Below are 21,126 nucleotides of genomic sequence, written 5' to 3'. Positions count from 1 at the left end.
GCGGTCCCAACCGAAGCCTGTGCTAATCTCCATCCCCAAATATAGTTGTGGCTGTCACCTTCCAGCTCGAGGGTGGGGTACAGTCCCCACTTGTACACTCATAGGACTCTACTGTCACCTAACACCTTTGTGTTGCTGCCCCAGCAAGAGGCTGGTATGTAGGAAGGGTGGCATAAAAGTGGCACGGAAGTTGAGTAAGGGGGAGCTGGGTAACGGGCAGGGTGTCCTGACCTCCGAGGTCCTTGTGAATGTACCACGACTTTGAAACCTACCCCGCAGTCACAGCTCAAGTGCCGGAGCCAATGCCCTGTGTTTAGACGCCTGCTCTTCATTCTGTCAAATCCTGGCCATGTTCCAGCGCTACCAATTATCCCTCGCCTAGCAGCGGCGAGGTGGCAGTCACAACGCAGAGGTGGGGGTGGCTGCTCTGGGCTTCCGGGCCTGTGTGGCTGGGGAGCAGTGCTGCAAAATCCTCGCCTCTCTCCCACCACTCTCCCCCCAGCAGCAGGCGAAGCAGCACTTTGCAAGTGAGAGGAAGACATTTATTTTCGGCTAAACATTCCCAGTGAGCCCAATGGCTGCGAGCAGACTTTCGGCAAAGCTTCTGAGATGCTGATGTGCACCATTAGCTGGTGGCAAGCCATTACCTTACCCCCAGGAAGTGTGGGCGCTTGGCAGAGTTTGGGTGTGGGATGCCCATCGACTGAGTTCTTTCTAGGGCAATTATTTCCCTGGTTTCTCTTCCTGCCTTTTTTAAAAAAAGTGTATTTATTGGGGCGCCTGGGTGGCTCAGTTGGTTGAGCATCCGACTTCGACTCGGGTCATGATCTCACGGTTGGTGAGTTCGAGCCCTGAGTTGGACTCTGTGCTGACAGCTCAGAGCCTGAAGCCTGCTTCGGATTCTGTGTCTCCTTCTCTCTCTGCCCCGCCCCCGCTCATGCTCTGTCTCTCTCTCAAAAATAAATAAACATTAAAAAAATTAAAAAAAAAGTATATTTATGTATTTCGGGGAGAGTGCAAGCGGGGGAGGGGCAGAAAGAGGGGGACAGAAGATCTGAAGCGGGCTCTCCACTGACTGGCCAACAGCAGCGAGCCCGACGCGAGGCTCGAACTCACGAACCGTGAGATCAAGACCTGAGCTGAAGCTGGATGCTCAAATGACTGAGCCTCCCAGGCGCCCTGCTCTCTTTCTACCATCTTACATGAAGTATAGATAAAGGTCAGTGGCATGTCTGAGCGCTCTACGTTTCTAACATGTTTTGCCTGGAGCAGGCAATGGGTGCTACCTGCCATCTGGTGAGGAGAGAAGGGTAGACAGAGGGGTGACTGCGCTCAACTCCCTGGGCCTGCAGGAGAGGGGCTTGGCCCTGAAGTTTTCAAATGTCTACCTGGCAAGGACAATATTTCAAACTCTCATTCTGAATACTGAGAAAGAGCTTAGCGAAAACATTTTTTTCCTCCCAGCACTGTTCCTTTGTATACAATGAGGGGAAATGGTCTAAAGGAAGGGCTTCCAAACCATGTCTTTTTTAAGCCAAAGAAACATTTTTCCCAAGTGAAATCTTATGCTACAGCCTCGGATATAAAACTGGAACAGCAACAGGAAATCCTCCCTGATGGCATCCAGAGGCGGCACCAACTGTTTCCCCAGCAACCTCAGCAGCAGTCACACAGACTTCCAACATCCTCGGTGCTGTGAAACCTCCTCTTGGTCTCCGCTGTCACCTGTTCACCGTCATCTACCTCATGCCCAAAGCTCCCAATTTGATTTCTCACACTGGCAAGGGGGCCTTTGCCGGCAACTGAGTGTCATCAATGGGGCTTTGATGCAGGATCTCTGGGGTCCGGGCATTTTATCCTGCATGATTCAGGCACCGAGAGGTGGGTGCACGGAGATTCGAGGTTCTTCTCCCCATTTGACTTAGCAATGGCCACAATTTGGCAAAGACAGGTAATTTGTGGAATCATTTGTCATTGGAAAAATAGGAACTGCACTCTGCCTCTATGCTGCCAACCTCCCTGATCTACCTCATGGGTTTTATATTCCCAAGTTGGGAAGATGAAATAAGTAAGGAAATAGCGAGCAAACAAAAATGACTATTTCTGGCAAGTGCTAAAAAGAAAATAAAGCAGGTTAATGGGATGGGGGTAAGGGTTGGAGGGTAGTTCTTTAGACTGGGTACTTGAGGATGGCCTCAAAAAGGAGTGACACATAAGCTGAGACCTGAACAGTGAGCAATTATCCAGCCAGGAGAAAACCTGGGGGCAGAGTATTTGCAGAAGAGGGATCAGCAGGGGCGCCTGGGTGGCGCAGTCGGTTAAGCGTCCGACTTCAGCCAGGTCACGATCTCGCGGTCCGTGAGTTCGAGCCCCGCGTCAGGCTCTGGGCTGATGGCTCGGAGCCTGGAGCCTGTTTCCGATTCTGTGTCTCCCTCTCTCTCTGCCCCTCCCCCGTTCATGCTCTGTCTCTCTCTGTCCCAAAAATAAATAAAAAAACGTTGAAAAAAAAAAAAAAAAGAAGAGGGATCAGCATATGCACAGTCTTTGAGGGGGCATGTGCTTGGCTTGTCTGAAGAGCAGAAAGCTGGCTAATGTGACTGAGACCTCAGTGACTGGGGCGAACAGGGTTTGCGGGCTTAACCAGATAGCCCAAGGCTGGGTGTTTGGGTTTGAAGATTAATGGGACTGGGGTGGTGGGTTTTCAGGTTCTCCCCACTCAGGCATCACTCCCTTCTTTCAGCTTCTGGATTGCCATTTATACCCCGAAAATGAGCAAATGTATCTTTATCTGTTAATAATGCCTCCTAATTAACAACTAAAACCTACAAGTACCCCAAATTGAAAATATAATGGGTTCTCAAAGGAACCATAAATGCTAGCATTCACGTAACACGTATTAATTTCTTTTAACAGAGGAGTGTTAAGTGTAGTCATCATGTACATTACATCCCTAGTACTTATTTATCTTCAAATTGGAAGTTTGTACTTCTAAGAGTTTGTACTTCCAAAAGTTTGTACTTTTGCAGAATTTATACTTATAGCTGTGTGACCGCAGGCAAGTACTTAACCTCTCTGTTCTTAGTTTTTATCATCTGTAAAAAGGGAATAATAGTACTTCCATTATAACATTGTTTTGAGAATAAAATATCCCGTAAAATGCTTAGAATACATAGCAAATATGAAATGCATTTGCTGTTTTTATTTTACCTGCAAAGGCACAATTGACTATTTTGTAAGTATTTTTTGGGTACCTACCATGTGCTCAGTCCTGTGCTAGGGACTGAGGACACAACAATGAACAAAACAAGCTCCGTCCCTGCCCGGCACCCGGCTTCCTGCTCTTTACCGTGTAAAGAAGGCGTGGAATTGCCGAGGATGGACTTGCCACCTGTGGCCAATGCATGTGGAGGGTCGTAGAGAAAGGTGCGGGGGCTTCTTTATTATACCGGGAGCCATCAGGGGCCAACCCAGGTCCCGTCCCCTAGAAAGCCTCTGGACTCTGCAGAGAATGTTCAAATATGAAGAAAATTCCCTTAGAAGGACCATATACGGGGTGAGCACAGGCACCTGTTGGGTCCTCCCTGAAGCCATCTAGCTGATATTATCACTGAGCCCTCGTCTTGAATCTTGAGCCTTACCTCCAGTCCCCACTCCTGGCTTCTGCTTGAACTGGTATCTCAAACGAATGGTATACATCTCTCTTCTGGACTTAGGTAGATCCACCAGGCGTGTCCTAAGAGGACAGAATCAAGTGTGAACATTCAGCACTCCAAATTACCTTCCCGAATAAGGCCAAGGGTTGCTTTTTGAATTATAATTAAAAAAAAAATGGGGCGCCTGGGTGGCTCAGTCGGTTAAGCGTCTGACTTCGGCTCAGGTCATGATCTCGCAGTTTGTGAGTTCAAGCCCCGCGTCGGGCTCTGTGCCGACAGCTCAGAGCCTGGAGCCTGCTTCCGATTCTGTGTCTCCCCCTCTCTCTGCCCCTCCCCTGCTCATGCTGTCTCTCAATACTAAATACACGTTAAAAAAAAAATTAAGAAAAAAAAAATCATACCAGTTCCTTGATTCACAGTATTAGAGCAGGAAGGTCAGTGCGGTGACCCAGAGCAAAGCATCTTTCTAAACTACAATGGTTCTAAATGGTTAAATGCATTCTGTGCTCGGCATAGCTTTCCAGGTGACCTAGACACGTTGGTGTTGGGCCTTCATGACGTGGCTCCTTTATGCGGCAGCGGCCTCATCTCTTCTCACTCCTCCCCGTGTGTCCTACCACACCACGCTGCTCGGTGTTCGCCCGGTGCCCCTGGGGCTCTCTCCTTGCCTTTCTTGCTAACCCTTACCCAGATTTATCCTCCTGGAACACCTACTCAACGATCAGGACTCACTCGGGCATCACCTCCTCCAGGAAGCCTTCCTTCCTCTGGGCATCACCTCCTCCAGGAAGCCTTCCTTCCTCTCTCAACGCTGGATCAGACCCCTCCTCTGTGACTCCCTGAGCGCCACACTGGCACAGCGGAGCGCGCCCGGTGGCGCCCGGGGGGAGCCTCTTTCACAGACCTGGCCTTCTGAGGCCCCGTCTCACCATTTCATCTCTGTAGCTTCCTGGGGCTTAATAAATGGTTTTAAATGAATAAATGAGTGAAATATCATTATTTCCTAGAGTCCTACTGAAAATCTCTGTAGGTACGTTCATATTTATAACTTCCTGTGTATCAATTCTGGGGCCAGGGATGGGGGAGATACAGTCTTTATACCTGTAAAAGGCCTTAGAACACTGAGAAAGTATCTTGTGGGACTTTTTTCTCTGATACACCTTCCCTGTATCAGATCATTGCTGATTTTCCTTTCTCTGCTGCACAATGGAAAGAGTATCTTATGACTACAATTTTTTAGAATGTCCACTAAGGTATATCTCCCTAGTTTTTGCACTGGGGGTTGAACCAAAAGTAGTACCAGAAATCTTCTATAATTAGGTAACTATAACATTTACGATTAATCTCAACTACATATAACAGAAATCATCAACACAACACTGGCTGAGACAGAAGATTTATTCCTCTCTTATATAAAAGAAGTCTGCAAGTTGGCCGGCATCTACTTTATACAGCAGTGAGAACTTGGGTGAGTTAACGACGTTGAAGCCCTCCAGATACTTGAAAATTAAGAGTGATGTCATTAAAGGGCTTTTGTAAAGATCTAATGTGATAAACCCTGGCCTGGCACAGAGTAAATATTCAACGGATGTCAGAAAAAAAAAAATCACATCTATTATTTTATTATTAGTGCTAGTTGATTCTGCTATCAGCTCCTTTTTAGGTTTGCTGCTTTTTAGTAGAACTGGTCAGCTCCCAGAGATTTGTGTAATTTTCCAGACATAGTTGGAAGGCATCGCTGTGCCATTTACCATTTACTGCAAACATTTGTTTTCAGCATTCCGAGATGGACCCTGACACAGCAATATCACATCCTCCTGTCCTCAGCGAGTCCTCTGGAGGCTGTGCTTCTTGCAGCGAAATAAGACTTACAGGAGTCAGAAGGGGGGCCCTACTGCCTCAGCGCCACGTTCTCACAGCTCACACAAATAGCTACCGTTGGTATCCAGGGTGGTGGGTTCCATCATTCTGGAAGAAGGCATCCCTCATTCCTTTTGACTGGAATTTAGCAATTAAAATAAGATGGTCTAGTGCACAATAATTCATCTGGATAATGTTTTTGGACAAAGTATTCAAGGGCAGATTCACCTACTTTGTCTTAGTCGGGGCTCTCCAGAAAGAAGGGCCTGAGATAGAGGACTTATAGGCTATTTCTCTACTAGGGATTGTGAGCCCAGTGAGCAAGATGGAGACAAAGAAGTGGGGCAGGAAGACAGAGAGAGGGACTGTTATAAAGTATGGAGGGGAGGTTACTGAGTTGGTCCATGCTAATGGTTTGATCCCAAGGGACCATCATGATTGTCCTCTAAAAGTGAAATAAATTTGGTATCCAAATAGTCCACTGGAGAAAAGAACAGGAAGAATTTATTCATTGACTCCTGTCTCCCATTGGTTAAAGGTATGTCCCTGGAGGTAATAACTCTCCCACATTTCCACATTACACATACATGGTGGACTTTCATGGCGCACAGACCTGTGTGTCCAAGGGAAGCCCCGAGGCAAGAAGCAGGAAGTGTGGAGTGCAGGTGAGGCAGGTTTTTTGAGCCTGTGTGAAGATGTTCAGAGGCTACTGTAGTGCTGCTCTATGCAGTGGCTGGAACAAGAGGTAGGGGAGGCTGACCGAATGTTAAATGGCACTAAGAAGTATCTTATACACTTTCATTCATTCAACAAGAAGGTATAGACCTGGTATATTCCAGGTAGAGAGATAAGAGATGGTAGTTCGGCAGTGACCATGACAACACAACCCTTACTCTCAGGAAACTCATGGTTTGGGGGTTGTTGTGAGCATAAAAGGAGGTAAGTACTTAACGCAAGATCTGTAAAGAGCTGCTCAATTGTCATTAGCTGCCTTTAGTTTTATTTTGTGGCGCTGCTGAAAATGGGTAACACATCTGGGCTAGTTCCAGAAATCTCCATGGGTGACCAGCTCATAAGCCAAGACCCCAAATGATTCCATCATTTAAAAAAAAATTTTTTTTTTAACGTTTATTTATTTTTGAGACAGAGAGAGACAGAGCATGAACAGGGGAGGGGCAGAGAGAGAGGGAGACACAGAATCTGAAACAGGCTCCAGGCTCTGAGCTGTCAGCACAGAGCCCGACGCGGGGCTTGAACTCACGGACCGCGAGATCATGACCTGAGCCGAAGTCGGCCGCTTAACCGACTGAGCCACCCAGGCACCCCTCCATCATTTTTTTAAAAGGAATAAAGTTTGTGTGTTATTTATGGTGAAAATTCTGACTGCTAATGAGCAATCAGTAGAGAGACACTTGCTCCTCAATAAAACTTGCTTTTTATCTGAAATGTTTATTGAGGATTCTAACCCAGATCAGTAGTATCATGATGGTTACAGACTTCCCACCTCCACCACTCCTTCCAGGGCAGTACTTTTATAACTTCCTCTGATTGGTGGGGGTGAGGAGAGCACAGAAATCCTCTGCTCTTAGTAATAAAACAACGTTGGAAACTGCTGTGAAAGGACAAGTGAAAAACATCCAGCCTTTTCCAACACTCCCAGGACTAAACATTTAGGAAGTACACAAGAAATTAAAAGGGAGTCATGCACAAGCATGAAAATCAAGCTTTTTGGCTTTAATCCTACTTTGAGTTTGGAACATTAACCATACTTTGCATGCGATGAATTCGGTCTCCTAAATACAACAGCTGATGACTTACATACAAATTTTAAATTCAACATATTATGTATTTAGGATTGAGAAGCAGCCTTAAACATTTTTAAGCAGCAGAACTCTACAAAACGGTTGCAAGTGGAAATAACACTGGCAAAGCGCCCTGTGTTTTTAGCCAGTGCTAAACCAGAGACGTCTCAGGTTGCTAAGAAAAAACAAAAACAACATTTTCCAAGTTAAGAATTCTGTGTTTTGGGGAGGGCAAGAGAGAGAATAACAGCTTACTCTTTGGCTTAAAATACTCAACAGTTCAGAGCCATTACACTTAAAACCAGAAGGAACAAGTCCTAAGGTAGTCTGTGTTCTGAAGAGGAAAATGCACAGAAACCAATGCTGGCTGTTTCTTTACTCAAATCCTTGCAATATGCTCAGCTGAAGACCATCTCACTTACAAGCTGTCAGGGACTTCAAAGGTGGATATTTGGTAGTTACAAACAAGGTTTTCATTTAACAAATTATGTTATTAATGTTTTGTTAATAAATGATGTTTATTAACTGGGATGAGTGATAACTTGTGAAATGTCCTTTTTTAAGAGAGGAGAGCTGAGTCGGGGGGGGGGGGCAGGTAGAGGCAGGGGTAGAGGGAGAAGTAGAGGCAGAGAGAGAGAGAGAGAAAATGTCAAGCAGGCTCCATGTTCAGCAAGGAGCCTGATGTGGGGCTCCATCCCACAACCCTGACCTGAGCTGAAATCAAGAGTTGGATGCTCAACGGACTGGGTCACCCAGGTGCCCCAGTTTTCCCATTTTTGAAACCTAAGGGTCTGCCTGTATCCTAACACACATATCCCACCCAAAGCAGGCACCTTTGGAGGGGTGGGGGGGAGGGTCTACGGGCAACCCACTGGTCTACCAGCCCTGTAAGCAGAAAGCATGGACTATGATGAAGGGACTAAAGTACGGCTGTCAGTGGAGCTAACTGTAGTCCCCTTTCCACACTCACTTACACAAATATGCTCTTTCCCTTGATATTCTAATCTCACAGGAGGCTTTTTATTAGCACATTTTTCCTTTGAACACATGGTGCATACCATATTGGCAAATTGCAGGAAGGCAAGGAAAAGCAAGTACTCATTTTCCCTGGTTTTTCTGGAATCCAGGCTCGTCCACTATAAAGCTGCAGGTGAACCCAACTGTCCATGTCTTCAGAGAGACTTCTCCCATGGACCATACACCATGAGACACTACAAGTCTTGTCATGATTCTACTGCCTCCATATTGCTGGCCCTGGCTGCAATTCTGGTCCAGGAGGCCAACCCAGCCTCTGGGCTGGACTGGTTACTACAATGGTATTAACTCCCTCTAGAAGAGTGGTAACTCTAAAAGCTCTGGCACCCCCTCCTCAGAAGAAGGACCTGCTTCTGGAGGATCAGTCCCCTCAAATCATATTTTTGAGCTTTCCCCTTGTTCACCTTTGATTTTCCATGGGACCTTGTCTAGATGTTGGCCTCCTTGGCTGTGACAGGAATATTCTTCTGATTTGGGTAAGTATATTCACAGAGTTACTTATGTGCTTCTAGTGTCTGTCTCTGGTGCTCAGCTTTAACTGATGGTACCAGGCCCACACAGTGTCTCTGTGAAGTAGGTTGACTAGTGGTAGTTTAGAGGGTAATGGAGGAATAGGTATCTTCTTCCAGTTTTAGGCTGTTGTTGCATTGTGCATTCTCCGGTGGATAGGAAACTTGGTTATCTGCCACAGATCTTTCTTGTTTTGTCCCCTTCAATGAGGTTCTTGATAAAGCTGAGATGCTTGACTCACTCAAGCCCACTGTTCCTCTCATTTCCACCAACATGAGTTTGAATTTGACAGTCACATATTCTTCCCCTGACTTCTCTGTGGAGTTCCACACTTTGCCTTTTGTGTTCTGCATAGTCTGAAAAGAGTTGATGCAAAGAAAATTCTTCTGACTTCTGGCTCAAGATTGCTCTTTTAAAAGTTTCCTCCCACTTCTTGGGGCGCGTGGGTAGCTCAGTCAGTTGAGCGACTGACTCTTGATTTAGGCTCAGGTCGTGATCTCAGGGTCGTGGGATCCAGCCCTCTGTCGGGCTCTGCACTGAGGATGGAGCCTTCTTGGGATTCTCTCTCTCCCTTCTCTGACTCTCCCCTGCTAACTCCCTCTCAAAATAAACAAACATTAAAAATAAATAAAAGTTTTCTTCCACTTCCTGTCACTCAAAGGCACTCTCGATTCCATAATTCTAAATTCTAATTTTCAAATTCTTAGATTGCTAAAATGAGGACAAAAAGGACAGGCAGACAGGTACAAAAGCCCTCAAAAGGGAGTTGAATTTTAGGGAACTGGGTTTAAGTGATATGGCCTCATTCTCTGAGAATGCCTTACAGAGTGAGTGATGTGAACACAGATGACCCTCACATTTTCCCTGAATGATTGAACCTTGCTGGGATAAGGGTATAAGGAGTTAGAGTTCAGAGCTTCTGCTGACTTGGTTAAACCAGAATTGTGCCCCATTCCCCACTCTCTTGTGTGCAGCCTAGACTTCACGCCAGGGGATCCATCCAGTAAAGGACATGGTTTGTACAGCCACCCAGACTGGGGTTCAAATCCTGAGTTCACCATCTCCTAGCACTGTGATCTTGGACAATCACTTCTTTTAAATCTCCTTGTGTATATCTGGGGGTTGTTGTGAGCATTAATGGAGGTAAATACTTAATATAAGTAAGGCCTATTAAAGTAAGTGCTTCTATGGTATGGTCTCCATTTCCAAGATCACCTCATGGTACAAGATGGTGACTAGAATTCCGGCCACCTGGTTTTTCATTCCAGTCAATAGGAAAAAAGACAATAAAAGGGTGAAGCCAGCTGATTCTTAAAGTCCCTGAAAGGTCCTGCATGAATTGATGTTTACATCTCATTGCCCAAAGAGTAGTTTCATGGCTTCTGATAGCTGCAAGGGAAAATGTAGTATTTATTCTGGATAGCCATGTGTCTAGCTAAAATTACTATTACTACAGAAGAGGGGGAGAATGAACATTCGATGCCAATTATCATTCTTTGCCACAGAGAGCCATTTTAGGGGCAGCTAGAGCAGGAAGTCTTGGGACTTTGATTATTTTCCCCTGTGCCATCAAGTTTAATCATTAAAAGTGGTTGATGCTGATAACTTCTTGATAAGATCAAAGACAAATCCAAGTGATCTGGAAGTGCTGTGTCCAATGAGGTAGCCATTAGCCATATGTGCCTTATGCTCCCTCATCATATCCCCCCTGAACAATTTTGACCCCTAAATCTTTAAGGTTAAAGAACATGGAAGGTCTCATCTTCTGTAGCTTCTTCCTGCTGAATAGGAGCCTAGAGATGTCCCTACCTACGGGTCAACATTTGTAATTCCACTCTACCTTCCCAGACTGACCAAGGCAGAGGCACCTGAATCCAATGTAGAAAACATTGTTGTACGGACCTTCTTGAATAGAAAGGCTCGTCTGTTGGCTTGAAGTTATTGCAGTGAAGGAGTCCAGTGTCTGCCAGTGGTACCAGCAAGAAGATTTTTAGAGGTCAGGCTTGAAGCATCCTCAGATGGAGTGGGAACAGGCAGTAGGAATCAGATGGGTCTTTCTGGCTTGTAATTCAAATGTCTGTGGTGATCCTTTTGAATGTCCCGCTGTTAAGAAAGAATTGTTAGTATAAATTGGGAAAAAGAATGAAAAAGAAAGGTACGACCATCAATTTTGTTTGAAGGGAAGTTTGAGGTCTTCTATAGGCTTACAGGAATGAGAAGGCGCATTAGTTGGCTCCTGTGAAGGAGGTAGAGGTTTTATTCTACATATAGGAGCCCGTGAAGAGTGCCCCTGTAATTTTACTGCAGTGGACAGTACATAATATGACCTGGTAGGGGCCCTTCCATTTTGGAGTTAAATTCCCTGCTGTATTAGACCTCCATTAAACCACATCTCCTGGGTTGATATGGGGTGGGTTTCTAGTAACTGGCAGATCAGGTGTAGGGAGGATATGGTTTGCATATTCACTTAGAGATTTATGAGTGAACCTGGCCTCAAGTGAATAATAAAGCACTATAGCCTTTATCTATTGATAGGTCTCTACAGTGAGAAAGGCTTTTTATATACGCAGAGGATGGTCTATACATGAAATATTGTGACAATTTTTCTGAAATCTACCTCAAGTTGTTCAGCTTAGGCAAACAACAACATTTAAAGACAATCAGAACACTAGAATTTAGTATCCATAAAGGTGTATTATTGAGGCATAGTTTTCCTCTCTAGAATCATCCCTATTTTTGAGATAGCCAAATCAAGACTAATTTGTTTGTAAAACAAGTACAATTTTAAGTTAGCCTTATTATTTACATAAGTTCATCAAGAACAGTGATTGGTTATATAGATCTTTTATAATTTGCTTTGCTGGAACTTTCTATTTTTTTTATTTTTTATTTTTATTTTTTTAATTTTTTTTTTACGTTTATTTATTTTTGAGACAGAGAGAGACAGAGCATGAACGGGGGAGGGGCAGAGAGAGAGGGAGACACAGAATCAGAAGCAGGCTCCAGGCTCCGAGCCATCAGCCCAGAGCCCGACGCGGGGCTCGAACTCACGGACTGCGAGATCGTAACCTGAGCTGAAGTCGGACGCCCAACCGACTGAGCCACCCAGGCGCCCCGTTTGCTGGAACTTTTTATAAGGAATCTCAAGATTGAACGTTTAGTAGCCTCTCCAGGCCACAAGCCAAGCCAAGCACTTGCCATCAGGCATCCCTGCAATACTTGTTGATTTGGATGAATTCCTCTTGAGGAGGTCCTCAAGATATCCTGAAGTTCCTGTGCCTTCCAGGAGGTGACATTCCTCACTCACCTGGTAAGGCTTCTTGTAACTTGGTAAGCAAGGTATCAGGCCAACATTTCCAAGTGGCTTTATGGCTCCATGTTTCGTAAAGTCAGAGCTGTATGGCCATATCCGAGTCTATGCATGTTGCTCTCAAATAGGACATTCCAGCCAAAGCCTTGGTGAAATAACCAGGATTTCCAATGGAGTCCTGTTATAAAGGAGTTTTGCCCATTCTAGTTTTAAAGATGTTTAAAGATGTTAAATACCTGTATTTGTCCTAAATGCCCTTTTTTAAATCTCCTTGAAGATAAAACATGTTTTGTAAAAGCATCAGAATTATAAATGACAAAATCTCAGAAACGGGCATGGTTAACAATCTGATGAGAGTTCATTATGGTGCAATTGACGAGGTAATCCAGCTATTTCTGTGATACAGACTACTTCAATTATCTGAATATCAAGTGATGACTACACCAAAACATTAAAACTTTAGGTATTGCATATGTATTTGAGCAGTTCTAGCATTTACCCCTACAATACAACCTACGGTTTACCATTCTTTGACAGTGCTTTTCCAAGTAACTTAGCATACCAAACAAAAAGGCCTAAATGGTCAAAAAGACTTCATTTACAATTTAAGTCTTGGAAGTTTGTTAAAACTTTAGAAAGTTATAAAGCACATCCTAAATAGGTTTACAGATCATTATGTAACTTAAAACTAACTTACTTCACCAAGATGGCAATAAGAGATCCCAAAGGCAAATATGTAGGGTTATATGGTTGTTAGCAAAGCGAAGCTCCTTTAATATTGAGAAGTTTTAATGAAGTAATCAAACACCTGAAAAAGACAAACATAAGCTTTGGCTTTGTGGGCAGACAAAAGAGAAAAGACCTTTGTTTACACTTATTAAGAGCAGAACAACAATCCAAGAAAACTTTGTATTTTGAACAGAGAATAAAAGATACTTATCCCAGTATACTTTTTTTTTTTTAAATTTTTTTCTAACGTTTATTTATTTTTGAGACAGAGAGAGACAGAGCATGAATGGGGGAGGGTCAGAGAGAGGGAGACACAGAATCTGAAACAGGCTCCAGGCTCTGAGCTGTTAGCACAGAGCCCGACGCGGGGCTCAAACTCACGGACCGTGAGATCATGACCTGAGCCGAAGTCGGCCGCTTAACCGACTGAGCCACCCAGGCACCCCCCAGTATACTTTTAAAATCCATACATTTCAACCTTAGTCCATCCTGACCACACATAAAACTCCTTTCCAAAGATTTCCCTTCACGAACCTTCTACAACTTTCCTTTGTTTTCAAATTTTGGCGCAAGCCATTTCTCTCCAAGTAACCAGGCTCAGTTAGGACAAAATTATTTTCTTTTACCTTTAGTAAAAATTTATTTCCATTCCTTGTATCTTTCTTACACATCTCCTTCCTTGTTTTGTTTTTTAACATACAGAATTGCTTTTCTCATTTCCATCAGTCTTAACTACATTTAGCAGAATTTTAACTCTTAGAAACCTTAGTCTCCAGTGAAAACTAAGTAGTAACCAATTGTGAATTGTTACACCAGAATTTTTTGATGGCAAATTTATGAATTAATCGAGCACAAAGCAGGTTTTTCCAACAGATCCGAATATCCTTCGTTTCTCTACAATAAGAAAAGTGCAAACCTACGTTCAGTAACCAATGCTTTAGCATTCCATTCGATTTGGAGAAGACATAGATTTCCAATGAATTCAATCCCATTTACCACCAAGCAAAACTTCAAAGTTTTAGATTACCAAAGACTGAAAGTTATCTTCACAATTACCCATGAAAACTTTGAGACATACAAAATGAACCATTATTTTAAGTCATCTTTTTGCCTACAAATTGGAGCAGAGAGAACATGAGCTTATTTGACATTCAGCAAACCTAGATAGAGTAAAAAGTTTATTTAATGCTGATGAACAGGTCTACCTCAAACCAACAAATTTAAACTAGCTTAAACATCGAATATGATCCACCTGCATCCACTTAAAAGTCAATCGATTTGTTCCCATTAGTTTTTACCTGGAACACCCGTGGGGAATCGGAAGTGGGTGGTCCAAGGGGGTGCTCTTCGCTCCTTGACAGTGAGAGTGGGAGGAGGTGTCGGAGACACCAACGATGGTGTAGAAGCCAGTTCTGTAGACCGCACCCAAGGTGGTACAGAAACAGGAGGTGGGGAGGGGAAGGCAAAAGAGGTGAAGTGCTAGAAGGCAGAGAACCAGTTTGTGGGACCCAAGGAATTTAACAAAAATCCCCTACCCCTGGACAAGCAGAGCAAGACTAACTCCATTTTGTGCTACACCCACCATCTCATGTATAACCCCCACATGACCTACTTATTGCTTAAGACACTCCTCCACCCTAGTCAATACAGAACCCCTAACCGCCAAAGAATGTAAACCCCGCCTTTTGCCTGCCACACTTGCGCGCCAATTCTGACCAGAGTGATAGGCTAGTTCAAACAGTTACTATAGGGTAAATTGTAATTCAATTGGCCACCTGCGTGTGGACTGACAGGACTATGCAACTTTCTGTGTGTGTTACAATCTCATTGGCCACTGGCCCCTATAAAACTGCTACGCCCCTTAACTTAGGGGTCCAAGTCCCTGCTCTGCTGTGTCGGATATACTTGGGCCCAAGCTCGAGCTTGCAAATAAACCCTCGTGCGTTTGCATCGGTATCGGCTCCTTGGTGGTCTCTTGGATTCGAAATTGGGGGCATTACACAGTTCCCGATTCTAAACCTTGTCAGCTGAGGTGGGGGAGGGGAGCGCCTTGGTGGCTCAGTCAGTTAAGGGTCAACTCTTGGTTTCAGCTTGGGTCATTATCTTACGGTTTGTGAGTTCAAGTCCCACATCGGACTCTGTGCTGACAGTGAGCCTGCTTGGGATTCTCTCTCCCTCCCTTTCCCTTCTCCCACTCACTATCTCTCAAAAATAAATAGATTAATAACAACAATAGTAAAAATAACCCTTGTCAACTCAAACAGAGGAGCAGATGCCATGTTTTCTTTTTTCTTTTTTAATATTTATTTTTGAGAGAGAGACAAAGCATGAGCAGGGGAGGGGCAGAGAGAGAGGGAGACACAGAATCCGCAGCAGGCTCCACGATCTAAGGTGTCAGCACCGAGCCCAACACCGGGCTCAAACCCATGAATTGTGAGATCATGACCTGAGCTGAAGCCGGTCACCTAACTGACTAAACCATCCAGGCACCCCTGGTATTTTTTTTTTTCCACCAAAATGGAAATGTGGAGACTAGGTCAGGCTGGAGAAGACATGGGATTTCCCTGAAACAAAGGGAGTTTTGGCAGCTGCTTGGGAACATTCCTTAAAGTCCCTGTCCTGAGGTAGACTAAGCACAGTTGGTTCCAATCATCATAGCCATTAACCTGGGAAATGAATGATGCAGAGGCCCTCACATCTACTAGGAAGAGGAACAGAGGTAGCATCCCCTTTGTCAGGGATGGCCTGTGTTTCCTCCAGCAACTTGGATTTATTTAGAGGCCTATTTAGACATCCAATATGTTAGTGGGGAGTTCACTAGTCAAACACATTTGGGCAAACACCTTCTGCAAGAGGCCTTTTGGTCTGGGTCCTGATTTAGAGCCGTGAAGGTCTGGACCTAGGGTACCTCTGTCCATTTTCCCTGTTTACTGAGGCCATGCAGAGTTAGAAGAAATCAGCCCTTTTCTAAATTTTGCAATCTGAATGGTTTCCAGTGGGTTAAAAAGGCATCCCAAGGGAGAGCCCTTGGGGATGAAGAGAAGCTCCCATGCTCCTCTGAGAGACAGAAAGTGGAGAAGGTCCATTACCATGAAAATTCCCCCCACCCCCAACCCCTGGGTGGAGTCCCACAAGCAGGATACATGAAAATCCCCCCCAAGCCCCTGACTACTAGGTGGCGTCCCACAAGCAGGATATGTCAGAGGTTCCTGAGGTGTTAAAGCGACCTGAGGCATCCCTCAAACGAAATCACTATGATCACTGATCAGCTGCGTAAGGGTCCCTGTAGAAGGGATGCTAGCGTTCCCCCCCTTCCCAATTGCATCCTAGGCTACAGGTGGGTGCCAGCGTATGGACCTAGTTTGCCTTGCTGAGAAGGCTGTGAAGAAAGCACTGTTTTTAACACATGAAAACAGTGGAAAAGTTTTACAAGGGGTGGGAGGGATTACCCAATTTTGTAATTTAAGTAGTTAGTAAAGGACAGTGACAAAACAATAAAGCTAGAAATCCATCATGATCTAAGCGACATTCCAACACATATAGTCTTTATAGCCAATTTCCCTAGGAAATAGTCCCTGGTTGGGTTTTAATTCAATAGGGTACTGGGTTTCAGCTGGCTCTCAGTGGAGGTCTCACACCCAGAGACCCTTATCCTTTGTATAAGGATAGGAATAAAGAGAAGGCAGAAAGTTTCTGGGTCTTATTACCATTCCAGCCAGGGTACTAACTTCCAGCCAAAAGGCAGGCTTCTTCCTCCCTGTAGGGTAGCCACGGGTTAGAGGATTGCAGCCTGAGCAATCAACGTGAAAGTGTTCCAATAAGACCATACTTCTCGAAAAGCCCCTGAAACGAGAGTAAAGGAAGAAAAGAGAAAGTACTCACCAAGTTTGCACTGGCTCAGAGTCCAATTGAAAAGACTTGAAGTCCCACGGTTTAGGTGCCAAATGATGGGGTTTTGGAGTCAGGGTGGGGTTCAGAGCTGACGGCCAAGAATTCTTGAAAATGTCTTTGGTATAAAAAGGCGGTTAAAGTATGGGGACGAGACCCATGGGCAGAAAGAGCTGCACTGGGGTTGTGAAGAGTGACTGCTTATATACTGTGGAGTTAGGGGAGGTAAAGTCGAGAGGAAGTTTCTTAAAGGGATTTCCACATGCTAAAGGAGACTCACAGGTTACTGGAGACCTTGGTATTGTCAAGCTAAGGTTGTTTTTCCTTCTAGTAACGCATTACCCTTAAGACAGTAGGCGTTCCTGGAGATTAGGCCATTGATAAATTTGCCCTTTTCTTGTAATATTACTAAAGATACTTGTAAACTGATGGAGGTTCTATCAGTTTAACCATTTGTTTTCTGTCCTTTCCTTTGTTCTTGGGCAGCCAGGAGTGCCTGAGGAATGTCACACATATTCCACCTGGGGGTGGTGGTGGTGATGTGCTACTTTGTGCTTTGCCCTCAGCTTACCTTATGCTCCCTCATCACCTGTGCCCTATCTTGTGTCTCCCCACCCGGATTCCCATCTCTGAGTGACGGTTTTTATTTCCCAGTCAGCTGTTCTCACTTTTCCACTTTAAACCATGTGAACAGTTTTATCCTGTAAAGCCTTTCTCCATTCCTAATCCCTGAATCAGTCTGTGCTTGACTCTGCAGATATCTGAACCCAGTTCTTCTAATCTAATCTACAATTCCACTCTTGAAATACGATGTATAATGACAGTTGCCACCAGCAGCAGTGGGGAGAACGTGTGGCACACTACCCATCACTAAACTTGGGAAACTGCCAATATGCCAGGCACGCAGATGGTGGGCCAACCTCTTTGCTTGCTGAGCGGCACCCCCTAACTCCACGCCAGGGAACTGGCAATTACCCCAGAAACTGAGTACTCTTGCCTTTCTTGAATTGCTGATGGAGTCATGCCTCAGACTCAGGCTCTCCTGTCAGCAGATTATACCTTTTGGGAGTAGGGTTCAGGTGAGGTAGGAGTGGGATATTACTGGATCTGAAAACTGATGCCTTGCCCTTTCTAGCTCTTGCACAGGCAGGCATCAACAATGTGTGTGGAGTTTTATAGTTTCCAAGACACTTTCAGATTTCATCATTTAGGAAGCAACCCCACCTCTCTGAGAGGGGAGCAAGGAGTTACCGTCCTAAGTTTTACAGATGAGATAGCAGATCTGGAAGGTTGGATTCTTTTCCCAGGTGGCTCAAACAAGAAAAGCAAAGGTGTGCTTATAGCAAGGTTTTCTGTCAACTTGAAATTTGGTTTACCAACTCCTCCTTGCTAAACGGGTAAAATCTCACACTAACAAGCCCAAGGGGCATCTTAATGGCTTTGTTTAGTGAAGATTTGACACAAGGAATGTATTTACTGAAAACGCATTTGTATTCAGATTACAAGTGGCCATTACATCCATTACTTTATCTAGTCTCTATAGCGACCTTACACTTTACATAGATGCTATTGTGATTCTTGGTTTACAGATGACAAAAGTCAGGCTCAAATAGGGTGAGTAAATTGCTCTACTCACAACTGAACCTCTGCCCACCATGTTCAGCTAAGTCCTCTCTGCTGGGAAGTCTAAGGAGATGAATGCAGTAAGGCAAGGTTTCTCAAACTTTTTTATTTTTTATTTTTTTTTAATTTATTTTTATTTATTTGGAGAGAGACAGAGAGCAAGTGGGGGAGGGGCAGAGAGAGAGGGAGACAGAATTCCAAGCAGGCTCTGTGCTGTCAGCGCAGTCTGATGTGGGGCTCGAACTCACGAACTGGGAGATCATGACCTGAGCTGAAATCAAGAGCTGGACGCTTAGCTGACTGAGCCACCCAGGCGCCCCTCAAACCACCACGTATTTCTGTTCTAGAAATAACAGATGCTTGGGCATCTCCCACTTTCCATGAACTCTCTGAAACCCCAGGGGTGGGAGCGAATGGTCCAGGTGTTGCTTCTGATTGGCTGAGGCTGGGGACACTGCATCTGGGGGAAAGACACATGTAGATTACTGCAATTTGTTTCCTCTAAATGCCTTGATTTTTTCATAGGAGGTGTTTCTATTGATGGATATTTTGGGTGGGCCTTTGGGAAGGAGATCAGTGAGAGGACTCGACCACTGGATCTTTTACTTTCTTCTTTATGCACAATTTTGTATCCATCTGAGGTTTGGCTTCCCTGGATAGCAACCACAACCCACTGTTAATTAAATTTCATCTGGTGCAACACTGACCTGGTTCAGTTAATTTTAGATTCAAGTTTCATCCTCTAAGGGATAGCTATTTCTTCCATCTTGCAAATTCTGTGTAGTTCTGAGTCACAATTCTTCTGAAAATAGATATCAGTTGTTAAATTGATTCTTAAATATTCCCTGTCAAAGATTCCCACTGTTGGAAGACTCTAGGACTTTCAACCAGCATCAGCATCATCTGGAGCTTGTCAGCAATGCAGAAGCACAGACTCTGGTGTACTGAATCTGAGTCTGCATTCAGCAAGACACCCCAGTGATTCATCTGTACATTAGCATTTGAAAAGCACTGGTTTAGGACACCTTTCCTTTCAGGAACAGTTAAAATGTATTAAGTACCCACAGTCTCTTAGGGGAGGCACTTGACACTTTTTAAATCTGGTCCTCACAACGAACCTGCAGGAAAAGAACCTTCAATTTATGAAAGCAGAAACTGCTTCTGAGAGATTTAATCATTTGCCCAATTAGTAGTTAATGACTGAGATGGAATTAAACTTGGTCTACTCTCTCTTGGAACACTTGGCTTAAACCTTTCTCTTCCTTCCCTTCCTCAAGCCTCTCCACAAATCTGTTTTTTTCCCCCTCACAATCTCACATTTGTTGCAATTGATGAAGCAATATTGATACATTATTAGTAACTTAAATCCACAGTTTACATTAGAATCCACTCTTTGTGTTGTACATTCTATATAGGTTTTGCCAAATGATGATGTAATTCACTGTCCTAAAAATCCCGTGTTCCAACTATCCACCCCCACCCCAATCCCTGGCAACTGCTATCTCTTTATTGTCTTTATAGTTTGGTTTTCCTTTTATAATAAAAAAGTGATTCTTGTACATGGGAGAGGAGTAAATAACCAAAAATCAAGGGTGGTATTTTGTCCATCTAATTCTTCATTGTGTCTCCTGTATCCAGAATAGTGATAATGGTAGCAATAACTAGGGGAAACTTCTTTACAGTTTGACATAAATACTTCCATACATGTGATTATGTATGTATGTGTGGTTACGCATATGCTCATATGTACAGTCTCCTGTGTTTGAAAGGCTAATCCATTTATGTGATGATTTATAAAATGTTTAATACGCTCCAGACATCCCGTGAGACACTTCATATCTATCTCTCTTAATCTTCATCTCAAAAAATTGATAAATTATAGAGAAGCTCAAGGTGATTCTTAATTTGCTGTAGGGATTTATAATTTAATTACAATAATATTTGATAATGGATATTTGTTGTTTGCAACAATTTTTCTTTCTCATACGAATGATCTTACCCTTCAAATAATCTTTTGAATTATTATTAACTTTGTTTTGCTGTGAGTTTCAGTGACTTGCCTTAGAACCACATCTAGTTTTAAGTTTTCTCAGGCCACATCCTGCCCATTGCATGTCGATTCACAGGGAGCTTGTGGCAAACGGGAACTTTTCCCCTACTTGTCTCAACGTTTAACCATGTCGCCTTCATTCTAAACTTGTGCACTTGTTGCAGTGCAGTCATATATTTTTCTTTCAATAGATATTAAAAAAATATTTACTAAGCAGTTACAGTTCTTCTGGGAGCTTTGTGTACATGGATGAATAAAAATATATTTGGTCTTTGTTCTTGTGGGGCCTAAAATCTGTTCAGTTTACACCTGTGTGATCAACTAGAATGCAGCGGAGAAGATTTCTTTAATTCCGTTTTGCCATTAAGCTAGCAGATGCACTTTCGCATCATTTGCAAATTTAGGAACCATATTTTATGTTCTCCTCCACGTCTCTGGATCTCTACGTCAAGCCATTTATTGTCTCTCTTGCTGGATTTGTAAAGGAGAGGTAAAGATGGAGCATTCTCTTTGAGTAAGGCTGTTTGGCAAAAATTTGTAGCTAACATTTCTTCATCTTGTCCCTAAGGGTATCATGAAAGACTTTATCAGATGATTCGCAGAATTTAAAGGTCACTCTGTATCAGTATTCCCTGGGTTTCTAGTGGTTAAGTGCAGGTGCTTGGA

General features: G+C 43.9%; 1 pseudogene; it reads right to left on the bottom strand.

Moving 5' to 3' along the window:
• Nucleotides 1-1,656: 1,656 nt before the first annotated feature.
• Nucleotides 1,657-9,213, bottom strand: LOC122231754 (annotated as a pseudogene).
• Between the last annotated feature and the right edge of the window lie 11,913 nt (nt 9,214-21,126).

This window comes from Panthera tigris, chromosome D2 (genome assembly GCF_018350195.1).
Source record: "Panthera tigris isolate Pti1 chromosome D2, P.tigris_Pti1_mat1.1, whole genome shotgun sequence".
Lineage (NCBI taxonomy): Eukaryota > Metazoa > Chordata > Mammalia > Carnivora > Felidae > Panthera > Panthera tigris.
Note: the sequence above shows the minus strand (reverse complement) of the source record. Positions and strands in the feature narration are given on the sequence as shown.